Genomic DNA, 22,152 nt, shown 5'->3' with positions numbered 1-22,152 from the left:
TGGCTATGTGGGGGAATTATCATGTTGAAATTAGCACTTGTCTAGGCTTGGGGGTTAAATGATACAGTATTACTCCCATGTTTAACTAATGCTACCCGCCATCTCGTGGCATTTGGCTCTGTGGTCAGAGTAAAGATGAGATGTGATCTGTCCACATTGTACAGTGTGGCTGTGACTGGTATGGGGGCTGTGTGTTGTTCTGCCACCAATACAGGTAAATTCGCTTAGAGGGCATCTCACGGGTGTTTGCACATGCCTTGTGCAACTTCGTGCAATTGCTAGTGGGAGCCAACACTTCAGATCTACAGAATCATGTCAGGTTTGTGCAATTATAACCAGGGAAAGAAAGGTAAAGCCTAATATAAAAATCAGATGTGGTGATTATTACAACATCAGCTCCTAGAAGCTGTGCGCTTCTCCAGGCTCCATTAGCTCAGGCATGAGTACTCTAGATGGGACATGGTGGGCTAGCTCTGAGCTATTCCCTCCAACACTGGTGTGTGTGCCCTACTTACACAACATTTAGTCTTCAAAGATTAACGTAAAAGGCAGGCATGCTGGGATTCTGCCTTTTTTGTGATATTGAACTTTCACCCTTGGGCTCTCTTAAGGAGCCCAAGGCTCAGTAGAGAGAGCATACACATTTCCTTCAAAGCATTCCTCCAGGGCAGAATTAGACAAAGTATTCTGGCCTGGCTTCTTGGGGTATTTTTCAGAACTATCTCTGGGTGTGCAACCAGTGAATCTTCAAACTTTATTTGTGGGCTTCTATATATGCCTAGCTTCAGTCAGTGTTGACAGAGCGTGGGCCCCAGAGGAGCTGCATCAGCATCTACCCAGAATGAATATGAAAAACAAGTTCCCAGGCCCCATCCCAGGCTCCTAGGGCCAGGGCACTGCAATTTGTGCTTTAACAAGCCCCACCTCCAGGCAACCTGAGGCAAGTAGACTCTTTAAGCTGGTGGGTGCCGCCTGTGTGTTCAAGAGGTCTGGAGGGAGACTGGGAGAGACAAAGGCTCTGCTGAGTGGTGGTTAAAGGTTGGGAGGAGTTCCGGATGGATCAGCAGCAGCTGCTTACCTTGTGCCAATGCTGCCTGCCCACTCAAAGACCTTACCAAACATCTTTTTTTTTAAAGTCATCCTACTCCTAAATTCCTCCATCCTATGAACTGCAATTCTAAATATTCGTTCCTTTACTTCGACTTTTAACTCCTCTCAAGAGTAGCCTACGCTCCCATTTTTTTCCAGCCTAAAGAAAGCATGGTTTAAAATCCTCTAATTGGTCCTTCCTGACCTCTCTACCAGCAGTAGAATACAAACCCTGCATCTAAGCTGTTTCTCTTCCACTCTTCACACGTGTTGTTGCCACCCTCCCTGAGGCCCACACTAGCTGCTTGCTAATGTTGTAGTAGGCATAGGAGTAGGTATAGATGGGACTCAATGAAATATTTTGAATGAATAAATGAATGAATGAATTAATGTAATAGTGTCTATATGTTACTATTGTAGCATTGGAGGCCATTAAGGGAACACTATTTCCTCCTGGAAAAGAAAAAGATTCTTACCTTTGGCCTGGGTGGAGAACTAACATTCCAAACTACTCAAAGCACAAGAGTTAATCTAGTTGGACAGGTCAGTGTCCTGCTAAGAGACCATCCCTCAGGAAGGCAGATCCACCTAATGTGATGAAGAGCTGGAAGAAACAACTGTTGCTTTAATGAGAATGTACTTTTTATTCCCAGCATCCTTGCTGTCAGTGGATGTTAAGTCCCTCACCCGTTCTGAGTCTCCACACAGGAAGCTACATTGTTACATTTTCTTTCTTTCTTTCATATCCCTTTCTTTCAGATGCTGCCTAGACAGAGCCTAAATATCCTTCCTCCCATAGTTTGGGCACTTTTATTCTTCCTCTGAACTATTTCCCTTTTGTATGTGGCTGCTTTGCCTCCCTGCCTAACTCAAAGGGCATTCTCTCTTTCTCTTCCCCATCTCCCTTCTCAAAGCAGCTATCAAGATTTACAGCGTATCTGTCTGTGGTTTTTCTTTTCAACTTTAATACATTTATCCTTGAACACCCTACTGAGTCTGTTTTTAAATTCCTTTATTAAGGAAACTAAGAATCTTGAGTGGCAAACCCCAGTTTCCTTAAAACATGTGGTACCCCAGATGGGACTCATCACAATTTCCAGCGCACTAACATGTTACCCATTTTACTCAATATTAGCCAGTGGAATTCTTAAAAGCACCTTGAATCAGCCAGTTTCCTATTCAAGTGTTTTCTGTGGCTTCCCTCTGAGAGTTATAGGCCTGAGATTCAAAATACCCATTCAAATCTCCACTCTGCTACTTACTAACTGAAATATTTCACGAATTAATTGCCCTTTACAATATAATTCTTTCAGCTGACGGGTAAGGATAAAATAAGAATAGTATCTTCTGAGCAGAGCCGAGGGAAATAATCTGTAAATTCTTATTACAGTGCCTAGATTACTGAAGGACTCACTGACTTATCATCAGCACCCCCTCCCCCACCACCATAGGATTCCCTTCCAATGGCTTCACCTCAGCTTCTACTGCTGTCTTCAGGCATAACAGAGTGACTTACTCCTTCGTGTCTTATAAAATCTGTTAAAACACGGGTCTCCATCAAGAGCAATGCCTACTTTTGTTTGTTTATTTGACTCCCAACTCTTGGCCCTCAGACAGTGCCAGATATAGGGTGATGACCCAGAGATGTTCACTGCTCGAGGCAGCAGCTGTTTCTGGGGTGGGAAGACTTTCTTGCGTCTATTACTTTGTTCATGTTATACCTCCCAGGATGTGCTTCCTTTTTTTTGTCTTATTTTAAGTCCTTTCTGTTTAAAACAGCATTTTCTATGCCATTTTCCCCTCTAGGAAGGTGTTCTCTAGCTTCATATAAAAAAAAGTCTCTTGTTTTCTTCTAAGCCTGGAATGTATTCTCTGCTGGTGGTATATCACTCTGTTGATACCTTCTTTCCTATAAAATGTTAAGCTCCTTGGAGTTAGGGAGGAGATCTGGTTTACTTCTTTGCCCACTGTGAAGGCACTCCATGAAATATCTTGAATAAATGAATGAGATGAAGGGAACAGCCTCTACATTTCACTATAAGAACCTTGCAATTGTATGGCCTTATTTCCTGTAGATAATGATGAACATCGTCAAGAGTACAGGACTAATCCTTTACAATTGGGGTCCATTTAGTTTTCCTTTTGAGACAGTGTCTCTTATGTTTTGGGCTGGCTTCAAGCTTACTAGATAGTTGAGGATGACCTTGAACTTCTGATTCTCCTACCTCCATTTCCTGAGTGCTGGGATTACTGGTTTGTCCCACCACACCTAGTGTACTGGATACTGAAGTTCGAACAAGGGCTTCCTGCAGGCTGGGCAAACACTCCACCATCTGTACCTCTAGCCTTGCATTCAAAGCTCAGCATTCCAGAACTCAGAAGCATTTTCCTTAAACATGAAATCACAGGTGAGCACTGAATTCCTGGACACACCCCCAGGAACTTTGTGAGCCTTTGGGTAGATGCACTCAATACAAGAATGTGCTAGCAACAGCATCTCTATGGCAACATTATCACAATGGGCTTGAAATGGAGGCAGCAGTCTCTTGTGTATGGCCTGTCTTCCTTAGCCTGAACCATGGTCTTTGTTATGTTGAGAGCCATAACCAGATCTCATTTTCCTGTGTGTGAAAACGTGCTTACTTTTTTGTGAACGGGAACATGATCCCGTTAAAAGTGTCAATTTATAATTGGTATAAATTCACGAAACAAATCCTATAAAATTTAATATATTTGAATTTTTGGAAATCAGAAATTATCATTTTATTTTACTGAGAATTCTGCATTTTAGCTTTCCCCCACTTCATTGTGAACTGAGTTTTAGTTTATAATGTGCTCTGAGATTCCAAGCATCAGCAGTTCTTTATGAACTCCTGACAAATGCACGGACTCCCTGACAAACTTTTAATTACATCACTGGAGGGGTCAGCTGCTTCAAACTAACTCTTGAGTGTGTAAATAACCCTCTTTTTAATGCAAACATTGTTGTGTTTCAATGATGTGATGGTAGCTTTGCATTGTCACAAGTTTGCACACGGAAAGCAGGCAAACCTATAAGGTTATCTATGGAGAAGCTAGGTTAGCCACATTAATCCACGTTTCCTCACTCACTCAATTAGACATATGGATGACAAAGTAGATCCCTAAAACAATTAGAGGCTAGTAAGAAACACAAATGTTTGTAAAAAAAAATTACCAGGGAAGAAACCCCCCCCCCAAAACCCAAAAAGTAAACAAACACCCCACCCCACCCCAAAAACCCAAGACTACAGGACAGGAAGAGGCTAACCTCCAGGGAGGCCGACCACTTTGTTATGTTCACTAACTCCTGGAGCCATGCTTTACACATACTAACACCATGAGCTCAACAACCATTGCTCTAGGAGGAGAAGCTAAAAGGGTTAGAATGGCCAGAGAACATGCCACTGAAAGTCAGCATGTAAGCAAGATCTTAATATGAGGGCTTCTTGGATGTTCACTTTACCTTCTCACCTGTATCCCAGCTGCCACCGAATCCTACTGTTTCACACAGACAGCAAGCCTTCTGGCTTCTCTGTGTCACTCCACGGTATATATATATATATCTGCATACCAGGTACCAGCTCTTACCAGGCCTACATGGAGCCACCTACACTTGGTTCTCAACCTAGCAGCCAAGCAAACTGCTTAAGAATATCGATCTGACGATGCCAAAGTAAAAGGTTCCCCCCTACACTTTAAAGGCAGTCATCCACGCTGCTATGGCCTACAGTTGCCACATGGTGAGTCCTTGCACAGCTCAGAGTCTTCTTAGGAACATCCTTTCTCCCCTTCTCCAAGGTCTTAGTGCCTCTTTTCTTTTCCAGAATGCCGACTTCCTCCCTTCCAAAGAGGTTTCCTTGTCAGGGAGTTGTCCTCTCCAAGCCCAGCTGTGTAGAAGTGCCTTGTCTCTTCTCTGGAATTTAGTCAGCAAGAACACAGCAGCTACTTTTCAGAAGGTCTTCTCAGCTTCCAGAACAGTGCCAGACCCATAGCAGCAGGCAGTCAGGCGAGATCGTAAATGAATGAGTGGCCACACTTCCTCCAGTCTTTCCAATGAAGACGCACAACTTTAATACCATCTGCTTTTAAGGGCTTCCTATATATTATTAATATTATTAGAGTTATTTTAGTATTTTTAATGTCCTTATGAAGGCAGTAATGCTTAAAAGAAAGGGGTATTTCATTATACTGTTGGGTTGACACAACTGGAAAAAAACTCTTTGTGTATGTGTAGGACATGGTACTTGCTCAATCTACTCAATACTTTGTGTTTAACTCCATTTATAGGTATGTAAATACCCTCAGCCCACAGATAGCTAATGTAAGGGAGCCACTGACTTATATGTTAATTTGATAGAAGATGACAAAAGGAACATCCATGGTCCCAGCTAGAGCTTTCACAAGACACAGATAATTTGGTACCCATAAAGCTTTATCCTAAACTCCAAAGAGACCTATTTGTTTGTTTATTTATTTATTTGAGACAGGGTTTCAAACATTCCAGGCTAGTCTTGAACTCACTATGTAGCTAAAGATGAACTTGTATTTCTGATCCCCCTTCTCCCACTTTTTAAGCAGTAAGACTATGGGTGAGCATCATCACACTTGAGAATGTGTGTGCTGGGGACCAAACCTAGGGCTTTGTGTGACAGCAGAAAAGCTATCTACCAACTAAGCTATTTTTTCCCTTTGTGCGTGTGTGTGTGTGTGTGTGTGCGTGTTATATGTGGACATACACCAGGTCTATTTTCAATTGCTCTCCACTTTGCTTATTTTGAGGCAGGGTCTCTTACAAACCCCGCAGCTCTATGATTTGGCCAAGACTGGCCAGCCAGGCTCAGGGATCCTCCTCTCTCTCTCTCTCTCTCTCTCTTAAAGCTCAGATTTTGGACACATGCTGTCATGTGAAATTTTCTTATTTGTGTCCTGAGGCATCAAAATCCTCTTTCCCAACGGAACCATCTCTCAATGTCACCCCCTCACTCGTATAATTTTAAGAACAAATAACACTCAATGAGTGTATTGTTCATCTCCACATATTTGTACTTCAGTGGCTCTTACATAAACATTTCTTGTAAATTTTCTCTCACTGGAGGTCTAAGAATTTTATCATTTGTAACATCCACAGCCTATAAGAAAAATGGCACATAAGATTTCACTTATTCCTAAATATGCACATTTCCTCTCAAATATTCTCAAGGCATGTTTTCCTCATTAATGCCAAATAAAGGTCAGACACTTTAGATCATGTGGGAAATCACAAGGAAAATCTAAATCAAATCCCAAGCCACACAGTGCCTTTAATATCAGTGTGAAAACAGCACGGTTTTCTAGGACACACTGTGAAGTCTGAAGTGATAAGATAGCATATCTTAAAATGACTTGAAACCAAAAATGGATCTGTGAGCAAATTCCCAGCTCACTAAGAATATTCACTTTGACAGGTTAGAACATGAGGACACAGGCCTCACCTTAACATGGGGGGGGGGGGAGGGAGGGAGGGAGGGAGGGAAGGAGGGACTGTGCAAGCTATAGCAATTTCTTTACAATACGGGGTAAAGGTTATGAAGAAAGGTCACTATTAGTTTATAATGGAAGACAGAATTCCAACAAGATTCTGATTGTTCTGTCCCTTGTATGAGGGTCTCTGCTTATTCCTCCATTTCAAAGAGATTAGTGAATCATCTTAAACGTGAATGGATGGGTCAAGGAGGAGTCATGTTGGGTGAGCATATTCATGGCTGCAGCGTGACCCCCTGCGCAATAAATCTTTCTAGAAGCAGGTCTCCTTTTCCAAATGGGCCCTGTCTTCACTATTCTCATGTGTGATTTGGCAGATGAGACATTCTGAATCTGAGAGGCCACCTCTCTGCTGACAACTGCTTTATATAGCCATCAGCCGGGAACTTTTACTGGGGCACGTAGAGGAGCACAACTGTTGAGTCATGTCTAGCCAAGAGCGTCTGTCACCTCTCAGTCCTCTGCCCACCCTGTCTATCCCAACAGCAGCAAACCACGGTTGCATGACAGCCAAGCTCCCAGGCACGGGAGAAGGCAAGACTGGCTGCCAGCACCATACTGGTTTAAGGAGGTCCTTTGTGCAGAGATCAGGAGGTAGTGCAATCTCTGCATTTCTGTCAACTCTTTTATAAAGATTTGGGGCTTGGGGAGAAACAGGAAGGAATGTTGGGCCTTTTACCACACTGTGCTAGCTGTCCGGCAAGACACAAGTTTGAAGTATGCTTCCATCATTTACTACCTACGGGTCTTCGGAGGTCTGCTTTAGCCTTGGTTTCCTTAGCAGAAAGATCTGCCTTCTCACGCTTGCATGGGGAATGACACTGTAGATCTCATAAAATGCCCAGTTCTGTGCTTGGCACAGAGTACCACCTGTGGTAGATGTTACTCTCTTTGCTAAGGGCCCAGGTGACTGAAGCCCAAATTTAGAAAGGGCTTCAACATCGTCAGCATATTCCATTTTCCCTGGCTTTATCTCTGTTTTGGTTTGATGTCGGGATTCCTGCCTTAGGATCCAGGAACCACCCACTCCTTCTCCAGGAACAGGCTACAAATATTTGCAGTTGTGCTTGTTTTCCAGAGAGAGAGAAATCAGATTAAATAAACTCTTGAAAGACTATGAGTCAAAAGATTAAAAAAAAAAAAAAAAAACATACTTAGATGTTTCTGAAGGGTTCCAGGCAAACCCAATATCTTTTTGTAAATCAGATTTGATTTTTAATTTACCAGAAGAGCCCGTGAGTACAGGAACTCCAGAATGGATCTTTCTGTAGGCAACGACTTCATATGGTAAATGCCTATGGAATCCAGAATATTTCAGTATTGTACAAAATGCTCAGATTTTCACATATCAAGTTTGATCGGAGTACAGTACACGGTGATATCACATGCACAGGAGCTAACTTCCAATTTACAAGAAAGATTGAAGGGGGAGTCACATTCAAGCTGAGTAGTAAAGAAAAGGAAGAACTTCCCAGTGTTCCTGCTTAACCAGACAGAATCTTAACTATCCCATGGCCAGATACTGTACAAATAAAGACTTGGAGGACTGAAGTGCAGTGTGATTTGCCCAAGGTCATCACAATAGTTATGGACAACGGGGAATAACAGCTGTGAAAATCGTGTCGGTGATTATGAAGACGATGACAGCACGGTGATGGAGGAGCAGTTACTCCAACTAAGCCTCTTAAAGACTTTAACCCCCCCCCCCCACCACCACCACCACTTGAGCCACAGCCCTGCAGGAAGATTTGATTACCACTGCTCAGCAGATAGAGCACTCTGCCCAGGGCTCTAGGGTCAGAAAATGGGCAACTCGGAAATCAAGCCAACACAGAACTCGGCTGCCTCGGCTCGCAAGGCTGCTCTTGAGCGTTACCTGAAATTCCTTCCCAGGACACAACAGAGCTGAGAGACACACGATCTTGAAACATAAGCCGTTAAAAGGCTACATAGGGAAGACATTATCTGTGGCCTTCAAGGCCTATTCACATACTTGGATGGCGTTTTAAAACGTAATTTGACTGCAGTATCCACGTCACATACAGTCTTTCTGGTCATGGGCCTCACTAGTTTCCAGGCCAGGTGGGTCTGCCCATGTGAAATCTGTGTCCTTCCCTTCTACACCTGATTCTGGGATTCCATAAACACAGAAACTGCTCCCAATGCCTGCTTAAGACTGCTTTCCAGATCGGTCCCTGAAGCGGACAGACAAGGTGACAAGCTACAGTCTACTTTCATGTTTTGGCACAGACTGGCAAAGGATCTCAGAATTCTAAAATACTCCCTGGCCACCTCAAGTTCTAAGAATCAAGAACTGAGGTTGAGAAAGATCTCAGGAGTGGAAGGCACAATCAACAGAACGTGCTAACTCTTTGCTTTCTGGGGCTGTTATCTAATGCACCACAGCTAAGGTGGAGTACGAGGAGGAGGGAAGGGCACAGGGGTAAGGGTAAGCTTGAGGGGAAAGTGAATTTCTGATTTAAGCACCCCTCCAAGTCGAGGATTTGGGCTTCCATCTTTCAGTATGATACACAGAGCCTGGGGGTCAAATCCCACGCAGTAGACTCTGCTGTAGGTCTCCCGCTTCAGTCTGTTCTACGTCTTCTATGCAACGAGGAGGGAGGACAGATAAGTAACAACCGTGAATAAAAGGGATTCTCAAGGGAGGCTCTTCACCTTTAACCCTTTACTCATAGACAATCAATATTTAAATTAGTTATTAGTTATCATAAATGTTCCTGGAACTAGTCACTAAATGACAATAAATCTGAATTTCTGCAATTATATTTGGTTTTCAGGTAGCTTGAATATTATAGCAAGAATTCACATTTAATAAACATTTCAAGATCATGTTCTCAGCTATTTAAACTAGCTCATTAACGCTGATCCTCCAGAGGTTTGAAAACAGGTTACTGAGGCTAATTCGTACCCTGCAAAACATATCTTCTCAGACTTTACATATGTATTTCATACTAAATCGGATCAGCACCTAAGCTTCATCACCACATCTGAATGGCAGCCTTCCTTCAATCTCCCTAATGTTGATACTGGAAGCAAAAATGAATTAATTATTTAAAAATAAATAAATAATTATATAATAGTATTTAGGTTTGGATAGAAGTCACTATAATTTAAATTTCATTCTGCAAGACTAAACAACTCCTGTGCTAGTAGCTACCAGAAAGAAAACCAAAGATCAAACCCAAAAGTACTGAAGAATGAGGTCTGTGCTTTTTGAGAAACTTGTCAAAATTGAAGCCTATTATTTTTCTCAATCAGACACGTTTTCTCAATCATGACATTGTTAGGTTTTACTTTTAAGTTGAAAACTTAATAACTTTTGAACCATTTAGCCACTGTCAGCTGTGAAGTTTTTTAAGTTAAAAAAATATAAATCAATATACCTGAGGAAAAAATAAAAACTGGATAAGAATGCTTTCAAGGGCATCATTAATATTTCAAGCCAGCTCAGAGGAAGAAAATAAGGCCGTAATCAGCAATGCCAAGGTTACTCAGGTCTAATGCCTCTGTGGCTATGGCAAAACTCTTAATTTCTTTACATGAGCAGGAAAAATAGAATAAAAACATCCTCCTCAAAATGCCACAGCAAAGAATGAACTCTGTTTGTTAGTAAAAAGTCTAAAGTAATTATTAGATACATCCGATTTCATCTTTAAACAGAACTGGTCCTAAGGCAGGGTGGTGGTGCACACCTTTAATCACAGCACTCGGGAGGCAGAGGCAGGCAGATTGCTGTGAGTTCAAGGCCAGCCTGGTCTACAGAGCAAGCTCCAGGATAGCCAAGGCTACACTGAGAAACCCTGTCTTGAAAAACAACAACAACAACCACCACCAGAACTGGTTCTGTGAACTAAAAAGGATGGCTTAAAAAATAATTTCTTTACTATAAGGCTTCTACTGAAAAATATTTTTTTAATTAATAAAATCTTGGCCTATAAGGGATGGACAAATGAAAAGTCATCAAAATGAGGGCATAAAAGTACCTCCTACACCCAGATTAAGGATTTTAAATCCTGTTTACCAAGTGCACTTAACCTAGGTGAATGCAGCCAACCTTACTGAGGGTAGTGGGGTGGAGGGCAGAATCACACTTTTCTGTGGCTGAAACACAGATCAGAACTGATGCCAATCAGAGCCATTACAGAAACTGCTGAGCACAATAAACAAACACACCACACACCAGGATGGACTTTCCTGTTTACCCTTTCCTACGATTTTTACAGTATTAATTAATTTATTATTTAATGTGCTCCCAGTGAAGTATATAGCTCCTGGAAAGCTAGATTCAAGCTATTTCTGTTGGTCTCTGGGCAGGTTTTTATGTTTCATACTGAATAGGGGCAGGGGGAAAAAAACCACTGATTATATAGTGAAATGCGCTGGATAATCTCAGAAATAATAGACTTCGAAACATTTGGGTGGTGGTCAAATTGATATTAGAAGGCACAGATCCTCTAGCCAAACTATGGGGACAAGACTAAGGAAAGAATGTGTACACACAAGCATCCTCCAAAAACACATGTGAAGATGCAAGGACTTGTTGTCCTCTCCTCCGCTGAGGAGAAGATGGACCACATAGAGAGAGACAGGGGTTTGCTGGGGAAAGAAGCTGCTGGCTTCACTTGATATCACTCTTTCCTTCACAGCCTTCATTTTATCACTACCTTCTGGAACCTTTCTTCATCCAGGTCCTTCCCTGGCCTCAAGGGTCAAGCTGGCCTTCCTCTTCTGGCTCTGTGGATAGATGCTGCTGTTCAGGTCTCACCATGGGAATCTGGGGATGCCCCCTGGGGTCTATATGACAGCCCTCCCTGCCTGGGCTCTGTACGACAGCCCTCCCTGCCTGGGCTCTGTACAACAGCCCTCCCTGCCTGGGCTCTGTATGACAGCCCTCTCTGCCTGGGCTCTGTATGACATACTGCTGTTTTACACATCTGTGATTTTCTTATATTTCTTATATTTGCCCCTTACCCCCCCTCACCCCGCCCACATTCAATCTGCCTGTTCCTACCTGCCTAGAGTGAGGGTGTTATTTTGAACCACCCGGGCTAGTTGAAGCAACACCACTGTTTTCTTATAACACCCGAGTTTCCGCATTGTTGTATCTACCACACTGCATTGTATGCTCATACATGAACTCAATCCTTTTATGAATATTCAAGTCCAGACAAACACTTAATGGTTACCAATGCTGAACATGATTTAAATGTTGTATTAATCATATCACATAAGTGCTACATATATGATTTATACATAAATGCTTAATATAATGATTTCAGGAGGTGATGGAAAAGAGATGCCAATAGTACAGAGAGTCACAATTCATGAAAGAATGAAGGAGACAGGGGACATTTGGGGTCATAGTCACCGTAAGTTTGAAGATTGGGGTAGTTTAATAAATGCAGACTATAGTCAACTGATCACAAATTCTTCATATGAGATAAGAGAAATCAAGGAGAAAACTGAATATAAAAATATATAGAGGCAGTAGAAAGTGAGCATGATCATCATATGTATCACCATTATTTTCCATGACAATTGTGTCATAGAAAAGCTCCAAACCACCCCTAGAAGCTTCCAGAACTCTCTGTGATCAATTTTAAAAGCAAACTCTGTCCATGCCAGCCAGTAGATTTCTAACAGGAAGCATGCCAACTGGACTTGAGGCCATTTAAAATTACTAATCTCTGAGGGGGGAATCAGGCTAATTCAAAGTTTTATTAAAATATTCAAAACTGAATAATTCTTACTCTTAGAAAATTTGGATGATTGTACATAAATGTATCAATAAATGTGTACATCATATAAACAGTAATAGCTTCTTTAAGTAATGTTCATGTGTATTCATGTTGCCCAAGCCACTCACTCAGATTCTTACTTTGCATGTACTGCGATCTAGGCCGAGTCAACCCTGAGGAAGATGTGGCATCCCTGCTCTCAAGAAGTCAGCTGGGGGCTGGCAAGATGGCTCAGTGGGTAAATCTGCTTACACTACAGATGTGCAGAAGTTTTAAAAGCTAGATTTGGGGTACACATCTGTAAACCAAGCCCTTCAACTGTGAGATGGGGGGCAGAGAGGGGAGACTGGTTCTCAACCTGTGACTCGTGACACATATAGGGTCCGAATATCAGATATCCTGCCGATCAGATATTTACAGCACAATTCTTAACAGTAGCAAAATTACAGTTATAAAGTAGCAACAGGATAACATTATGGTTGGGAGTGGGTCACCACAACACGAGGAACTGCATTAAAGGGTTGCAGCTTTAGGAAGGTTGGAAACCACTGGTTAGCTAACCTGGAGTACTCAACATAGCAGAACCAACAGAAGAGCCCCTGCCTTGACAAGGCAGAAGGAGAAAGGAACTCCTAAAAGTTGTCCTCTGACCTTTACATGCATTTCATGTAATATGTGTCCCCTCTGATAATGAGGAAAAAAAAAAAAGAAAGCAAACTAAAGAAACTAGTTGGAAAATTAACATATGTAGCAAAGTGTATGAGACATCACATAAAGCTGTAGCAATGTAACAATTACACAGAAAAGTAAATTACAGGAATCCCCATCCGCCCTCCGAAGCAAGACTTTGGGAAGCCGCTGGCCCCTGTATGCACAGTCACTCTGGGATTTCTTATAAAGCAGAGAGATGAATTTTACATAATAGTTCACCCCATTCATGCACGAGTTCACAGATGCCTGCTCTGACTCTACAAAACACTTTAAAACAAGCTCATTACTAATTCCCAGGGATGGGGACAGGACCGACTGACTATCTGTACGCAATGTTGGAAGTGATTCTAAAATATATTTACTTACATTTGACTTTCAAAGTCACTAGACTCTATTCCTAACATTTCAGAGTCACATGGGCCCTTGACTGTTTGCTTGGCCGGGGACAGAGCAGAGGTTAGGACATTTACATCACTAATGCCACTCTGCTGTCAGTGTGGGAAGTTTTGGTTTGGTCTGGTTTCTTCTGCCTGAGGAAAATACGTGGCTTCCTGCATGGAAGTTCAATCTAAATAACCATCCAGACAAGATTTCTTTCGTTGTTCATCACACTAAAGTAGACATGGATGAAATTCTATAACTACCTCTTTCAGACAGGAACCAGAACTTCTGTGCAAGACATATCAAAGTATATGTTGTTAGCTTGCCTTGGCATACACATTAGATTACCCTCCAATCTGGACATATTAGGAGAGTGTTTCCCCACCACGATGGCCATATATAAGTGGATGGTGCCACCAACTCTTATGCTGAGCTTGTGGGAATCAAACTGATAGGAAAATAAGTATTTTGATGGAGATCCAGAGAAATGTGTATACAAGTTGAACATATAAGCTTGACTTTTTGTTCTCCAAATTTTAAGCATTGAAATCTCTGTTCTTTCACTATTTGTTTCTTTGATAACAATTCATCAATATTTGTATTGAGTTTCTGGTGTGAAATTAAAAATGACAATTCAAAAGTCAGTTTCTTTTATCAGTAAAGACCAAATAACCACAAACCAATGGAATAAATAATAATAATAACTATTATTATTATTTAAAAACTCATTGACTTGTTTAAATTGTAACTGATATAAGCTTATAAGGTACTGCCAATCATTTGCTGTTTAACTCTATTGCTTGGGCAGATATGAAAATATCTTGAATAAACACGTGACTAAGTAAAAGTGAGATGAAGACAGGTGCAGAAGTGACAGGAATTTCAAGCCTGAATAAAAGCTACATTGTGAATTTTATAAACGTTACAAGCTGTAAATAAAGTATTTCACAATCAGTCAATACATTATGTAATCTGAATTACACTTCAATCTAAAGTCCAATATAATACATAAATTTAGTTTCTGAGTTAAATTTAATCAAGAAGGATTTGATCTGTACTTAGAGATAACGGAGATTTTAACTCTCTTTGCAGGTGCTTTTCCAAGTGGTTTCTGTGTAGGCTATGATTTAATTTCAATAAAGCCCCATGAAGCACACTCAGCTATTTCTACGTCACAGAAAGACCGAGGGATTCTAAGAGAGTTTAAGTAGCTCGACTACCTCCTGTTAATAAGTGACAGAACTTGAATTGAAACCGAACTTGAGTGGCTCTTGAGCCAAATTCCATCTCATATTGATCTAATGTGGTTTAAAAACCCAAAGGCCTGGGATGGAATCTCAGTGTCTTTTAACTATTAGCTCTGAGACCTCAGGCAAAGCAGAGAACTTCTCCCAGCGTCAATTTTCCTATGTTGTACAAGAGAGTCAATGAAACAGTTCAAACAGTCTTACCTTACCGGGAGGACTTGGGAGCTGCTGTAGGAAAACTGTGGAGTACTCTAAAATACCACTTCTTATATTGTGGTATATTAATAGTTTGTAAATTCCTAAGTCGTCTGTGTGGTCAAAAAGTGAATTAAAGCAGAGATCTCATTAGAGAAAGAGAGTTTAGGAAGCTACTGGGAAAAATACTTTCTTATAGTCCTACGGAAGCTTCTGGCAGGTTACCCAGGACAAGGCTCAGGGCCACCAGCTACATATTTGTACCCCTCTCAACTTGCATATCCGCACCCAGACATGATATAATTGCATTGGACATGTGAGAAAGTAACTAAGGTTATATTCTTATCGCTCCCTCAGTCCTTTTCCCTTTCTTTCCATCTCCCCGGCCTAGTCCACATGCGAGAGAAAAGACATCTGTAAGCCAGGAAGACGTCCCTCACCAGGCATGAAAGCAGTTGGGACCTTGGTCCTGGGTTTCTCAGTCTTTCTAAGTGTAAGAAATAAATATTAAGCAAGTCTTAGGTATTCTGTCATGGCAGCCCAAGCAGCTTAATAGAACAAGTATCGTGTTCACCCCTCGGGCTGCCAATGTCACCCAAGGAGCAGGCAGGGCCAACTGAGCCTGGTTCAGCTGCCAGCTGGGTGGCAGTGTGGTTAGATAAATCAGAGGAGAAGCTGACAAGCTGGGGTGTGTCCTGTGGAATGGACGAATGCCCAAGGCAAGGTTAGCATGACTGGGGTCCGGTATAAAACCAACTCAATTCATTATGTTAGTTAGTATCATCATTTTCAGGAAAGCACTCATATTAAGCAGGGAAAATAATAACAGGCCAATAATTGTGAAGTTCCACACCTGCTACTAAAATATTAAAATGTTCAAACCAAATCCATATGAAGAGCAAACAACAGAAAAGTTCAGCATAATAAAATCACAGTTGAGCTAATTGAACAAATTAAAGAAATTATGCATTAGATATAAGTAACATGGTTCTTTCAGTATCTTCTGATTTTCACTGAAGCTTGGCTCCTTCTGGATCGATCCACTAATGTTTCCTGAGCTAAATGGAAAACTAACTGAAGTATGTCCACATAAAAACAAGTATGCTTCTTGTTTCTAATATAAAAAAAACATAAAAACTTCTTCTGCAACTTCTTTTCTTCAGGGTGAATAGAAATCTTATTTCTTGGGCGTCATGTTTTCATTTATGAACACAATGTTTTCAAAGGCACATATATCTGCCCAGAAAGGTATATCCTAAATTCTCAGTGGTTAAAACGCCATATTAAAGTGTTTGTATTTTATTCCTCCTTTCACACTAATTGTCTTCTGTGTGATTTAAAGAGACCATTGGTAAGCATTTATTGGACATGAGACACCACTGTAGGTACTTACACGGTTGCCTGCCAACCTCCACAAAACCAGAAATATAAGTTAGCAAACTGCATCCGTGCTAATACACACCTTCAGCTTTCTTTGCATCTAGTTAGGACCACCTGACTAGCTTCTGGCCAACGAGCTATGAGTAGAAATAATTAACTTCCAGGCCATGTCCTTAGAAGGAACTCCATACTTCTTGAAGGTAATGTCCTATTTGGACTCTGGACTGTGGAACTATTGGTGAGTTGAGCCTGAAAACAGAAATGAGGATCGAAAACGCCTATGAAGAAAGGTGCAGTAGTTTGGGTGCCCAATACACCACCTCATCATTCCTCGGTGACTGATGGGACAGGAGACTCTTGAGAAAGCTACTGGACACTTGAGCATTCTCACAGTAACTGAACTGTATCTTCATTAAAAGTAGATTTTACAAACTTGTAATAAGGCATCGCTATCTCAGTTTTACTAGTGAATCTAGCCACAGAGGTATGACAGGCGTGCCTCACGATCACACAGACAGCAAGTGGAGAGGACAAAAGTCTAACCAAATGCCTTTCCTGCTCATGTCTTTCTTATACTAGCAGACAGAAAATTACTAATTTATGAGACATTAGAATTGTGCTGCTTTCTAATTCCTGGCCTATCAATCTCTCAGGATTGTAAGAAGTCTTCAGTTTGCTTGGATTAAAATCAGACTGCAGACATTTCTCTTTTCTAGTAAAGAGCCTGACAGCTACCAACAGCTCTAAAATGTATCCCTTATGAAACGTTCTACTAGGGGAACTGGGAAGACAGTGTGTTGCTTCTGGGCTCTGAAGTGGTAGGGTAGCAAGGCTACTTTAATACACAGAATAATATACAAGAAGTGGCAACAGCTCAGAGGCAGAACAGAGGTTTTTAATGTGTCCTTTATTCTTTCATTATTATCCTTAGCTTTCCCTTTATGTCCTGAGCAGATGGCAGGGGAAAGCTAGACAAGCTGTGATACAAATAGACATTGTGCTCGAATGCATCCATTGGAGACAATGCCTTAAAAGTGAACAGAGCAGGTTTACAATGTATGCCAATTCTATATATCCATCCATCTATTGACCCCTCTGTCTATCATCTATCCATCTATCTATTGATCTGTTTACTATCCATCCACTGATCCATCTTTCTACAATTATCCATCTATCTCTTGACCTAGATAACCAGCTATCATCTATCTATCTATCTATCCATCCATCCATGTGTCTACCATCCATCCATATATCCATCCATCAATCATTTATAGAAAAGATGAAGATAATGATGAGTTCTTATATACTTGCTTCATAGTTTTCTCTAATGTTAACATTTTATATGACTGTAGTACATTTGTAAACATTAAGAAACTAATTTGATATCATATTCTCCTTACCTTATACTTAGGAGATAAATTCTGAGATTTGCAGTGGTTATCAGAAACTACAGATAACATGGAAAGCTTTTGCTTACTGCTCTTTTCATTACACTGACGACTTATCATATGTTCTGGCTGTTTCTTCTACTGTTTGATGTGCAACAGCAAATGTTAAGACACTGTTTTTCTTCTTTAAAATTTCATAGGTGGCTGGAGAGATGGCTCAGTGGTTAAGAGCACCGCCTGCTTTTCCAAAGGTCCTGAGTTCAATTCCCAGCAACCACATAGTGGCTCATAACCATCTATAATGTAATTTGATGTCCTCTTCTAGCCTGTGGACAGAACACTCTATACATAATAATAAATAAATATTTAAAAAATATAATTTCATAGGCATGAAACTTACTCTTACTGTAAATATTAGCATAGAACTTTAATTTTTCCTTATTAATTCAAGGACTACTATTCAAAGGAAGCATTTATGCTTTTCATTGGCATATCTGAACTCTCAAGACTATCACTCCTGCACTTTGGGTCTATCACTAAGAGCAATACAAATTACTTGAACACAGGTGAATACCCCAAACACCAAAGCTGATATGATAGCTAGCTAAGATGGGTGCTGTGTAACTAACCATAGCTGAGTGGCTCATACAGTGTGGATCTAAGGGACAGAGGGATTATTTACATGTGGGGTGGGAGGCTGGGATGGAGCATGACAGCAGAGAGCATACTACTCAGAATGGCAGGCATTGAAAACTAACTGTTTATTTCTGGGCTTTCCCATTTAATATCTTCAAAGTATAGGTGAACAGAAATAATTGGTAAGTGAAAAAGTTCAGATGAGGTAGAGCTGTTGAATTTATGGTGTAGATGCAACCATGTGCAATGTTTTCACATTGCAACATTACATTGTCATCTACAAATTTCATGCTTAAGAACCATGCAGTAAGTCTCTCTCTCTCTCCTCCTCCTCCTTCTTCTCTCTCTCCCCTCTTCTCTTCTCTCTCCTCTTCTCTTCTCTCTCCTCTCCCTCTCTCTCTCTCTGCCTCTCTCTCTCTCTCCTCTAATGCTTTAAGTAACCTTATGATTTTGTGTTAGCTTTCTTTCATAGCTCTCCTGAACAGCATGAGGCTATACACAGCCAAGAGCTTTAAGTTGGACACATTCATAAAACATATTGTGTTAATAAGTGCAAATGATGTGGGTTTACTACATCTTAAAAGATATCAGCAATTCCATTACTTGAATTTTATCCAAAGATGCAATAGCCTCCCCCCATTACTGCCTCCCTACACACTGTTCCTCATCTTGCCGCCTTCGTGTCTTTCTACTTTGGACAGCTCTCAGTTGTTCATGTTTTAAACCGTGGTCTTAAAATTTTGAAAAGTATTGGTCTGGTCTGGTATTTTAAAAGTCTCCCTCAATTTAGATTTGTTTAATATTTTCTAATGGTTGGATTGACATTTTGAAAGAAGAGCAGAGGGGTCAAGTGTCCTTCCCATAACCTGACAGAAAAGAAATATATGATAACAAAGTGACTCATCACTGGTGTTGTTGACTCTCTTCTCCGAGGATCCTATTTGCTGAAGAATGTATTTAGAAATACAGATTTGGCCACTGAATGTGCTTTGCGTTATTGGAATATGAAATGAAATTCATAAAATAAATTTCCTGGACCTACTAGTGACTTTTAAAATTAAATATATTTTGAGAATTAATGTTTATAACTTCCAGTTATGTATTTCTGCATTAAAATATGGTCAATTTACTCTGAAATGTGTATTTAGGAATATATATACATATATGTATATAAGTATATATCTACAGACTTAAAATAATGAGAAAATAATATCTGTAGAAGCATAAAATGAATTTTCTAATTACTACAATATCTTGCTATTTGTATTCTAGGATGCTAGATCTTACACAATTTACATATGAATACACTACGGAATCAGAAATGCGTCTTGGATGGAACTTAAAAGAGAGAGAGCATATGGCCTTTTTCACAGTGTCCTCCAGTCTGTTGCTTGGCACAGAAAAGTAGTGTTAGACATCCACAGTTTCTAGACCAGACTTTGGTATATGGCCATTCCATCATGCACCCCATTTTGTCTGATTTCTGAAGCCCACACTTAGGGGTTGGTATGATGTCAAGGTAAAAAGACAAAAAGACCCTGAATTCCATAATGAATTCATGAAGACATCAACCAATTTTTTGTTTGTTTTTTTCAAGACAGGGCTTCTCTGTATAGCCTTGGCTGTCCTGGACTCACTTTGTAGACCAGGCTGACCTCGAACTCACAGCAATCCACCTGCCTCTGCCTCTCAAGTGCTGGGATTTAAGACTTGTACCACGCCCGGCTCAACCAATTTTGCAGTAGAGACCTCCTGACTTCTTTTATGTGGTGGAAAAATCAACTATGATCTAACTTGAGACATTTAATTTGCAGAATAGATGAAGAGAAGTACCATTTACTGAAGACTTAGTATATATCGAGCGCTGTATATACTTTAATTTTTATTATCATCAAAACAATACTATGTGTATAGCTGGTAAAATTAAGGATCAGTACAGCTGAGACTACTGTTTTGTTTTATAGAACTTGGGATTTCTAAGATGAGTTTGAATCCAGACCCATTCTCACCCCTCCTCTCCTTCCTTCTTTCTTTTTTTGATACAGAGTTTCACTGTGTGGGTATGGCTGTTCTGAAATTCACTATATAGACTACACTGGCCTTGATCTCAGAGATCCACTTACTTCTGCTTCCTAGGTGCTGGAAATAAAGAAATGTATCCCCAGGTCTGGCCGTTTCCTATAGCAACACGCTAAAATGTCTTGTATATAATAGATAGAGATACTAGCAATCAGTGTTAACACATAAATTGATACTCCACAACAAAGGAAAACATAAATACCAAATAGAGACATGATTTACTTTAAATACACAACAAAATGAAAAGATGTACTCTCAACTTAAATTCTCTCATTTCTCTTTATAAGCACTTCCAACGTTAGAACTGGCGTCAAGAACCCTTCAGCAGTGAAACCCTAGGACATATTGCCCTAGTAACTACAGGCTTTCTCTGTTGGCTGGTGCAGAAAACCATCAAACCATACATCAATTCACAGATCCCTCCATCTCCATAGTTACACATTCGTCTTTACAGAGCATTGATTATACATCAAACAGGCCTTCATATGGCAGGACATAGTTCCTGCCATACTGAAGCTTATAGTCTAGTGAAAGAAACAGAAAAATAGGCAATTGCAACAGAGTAAGCTCTCTTAACCCCTAGAATTAAAGGGATTGTGACCTACATAATTCATTGTTTTAATGGACTACACGCTGTAGACTATTTATTGGCACCACTAGCCTCTACCTACTAAATGCCAAGATCATCACTTAATGATCATACTGTCTAAGGTCCCAGGAGGAAAGATTCTCCTATCTTTTCCTCTCCTCATTTTATTAGAGAGGGTACAACAGAGTGCATGGCACACAAAACTACCAAAAAAAAAATGAGCATTTAACAACAGGGGCTATGGGTAGGCACAACGAAGATGAACTAACTCTTCCATGGGGCCTGAAAGTTCAGAAAAAAAAAATCATCAGATGAACTGCATGTGTGTATCCATTTTTTGTTTTGATTTTTTTTTTGTTTGTTTTTTTTTTTTGAGACGGGTTCTGTAATGTAGTCTTGGCTTTCCTGGAGGTGTACTTGTTTTCTATGTGTATCTTAAGGCCCCTGAACATGTGTGTACCGACTCAATAATAAGAGCAATGTATCTGGTGCGTCAAAGGTGACCAAGCACCTGTGGAGTGTGGAAGTAAGAATGTCAGGAAAATATGAAACAGTATACAAGCCTACTAATGTCTAGTATCTAGCCACAACACGAGAAACTGTGATCATAGAAGGCAAAGGTCTAGGGATGGGGCTCGCCTTTGGAGAGCGTTGAATTTGAGTCGCCTGGGGGACAGTCAGGTGTAGCTCGCTGTGCAACAGTAAGTTAGGTTTTTCCTTCTGGAACAGCAGCATGACTCAGGGCATCTATATATAGAAGCCATATGTGTGGATGGACTGACCTGGGGAAAGTGTCAAGCTTAGAAGGGAAGGAGTGCATGGGTCTGACAGTGACAAAGTAGAGAGAGGTGAGGGAAAATCAGGGCGATCCTGATGTCACAGAGGGCAAACGAGGTGAGTTTCATAAACACAGCATAAAGGTCAAGTAAGATGAGGAGAGAGACACGTCCACTGGAATGGGCAGATGTTGCTCACTGGGGTGCCTTGGGTAACCACCAGCTTACAGTAGGCTGCAGGCAATGCGACAAGATACGGAGAAGAGGCTCCTAAGAAATGTGGTCAAAACATTGGAATAATAATGCTCAGGGTAGAGCAACCATAGCACCCAAGTACACACTGAAGATCAGCATGAGTCCTGGCTTCGGGCTAATTGTGGG

General features: G+C 40.8%; 1 protein-coding gene across 4 annotated transcripts in view; it reads right to left on the bottom strand.

Annotated features, from left to right (window-relative positions):
* Znf385b (zinc finger protein 385B) overlaps window positions 1–22,152 on the bottom strand; it is a 291,955-nt gene that overhangs the window by 108,988 nt on the left and 160,815 nt on the right. The window lies entirely within an intron of this gene.

This window comes from Acomys russatus, chromosome 24 (assembly GCF_903995435.1).
Source record: "Acomys russatus chromosome 24, mAcoRus1.1, whole genome shotgun sequence".
In the NCBI taxonomy this organism is placed as follows: Eukaryota; Metazoa; Chordata; class Mammalia; order Rodentia; family Muridae; genus Acomys; species Acomys russatus.
The sequence above is the reverse complement of the archived record's forward strand: the minus strand, read 5'-3'. Positions and strand labels throughout refer to the sequence as shown.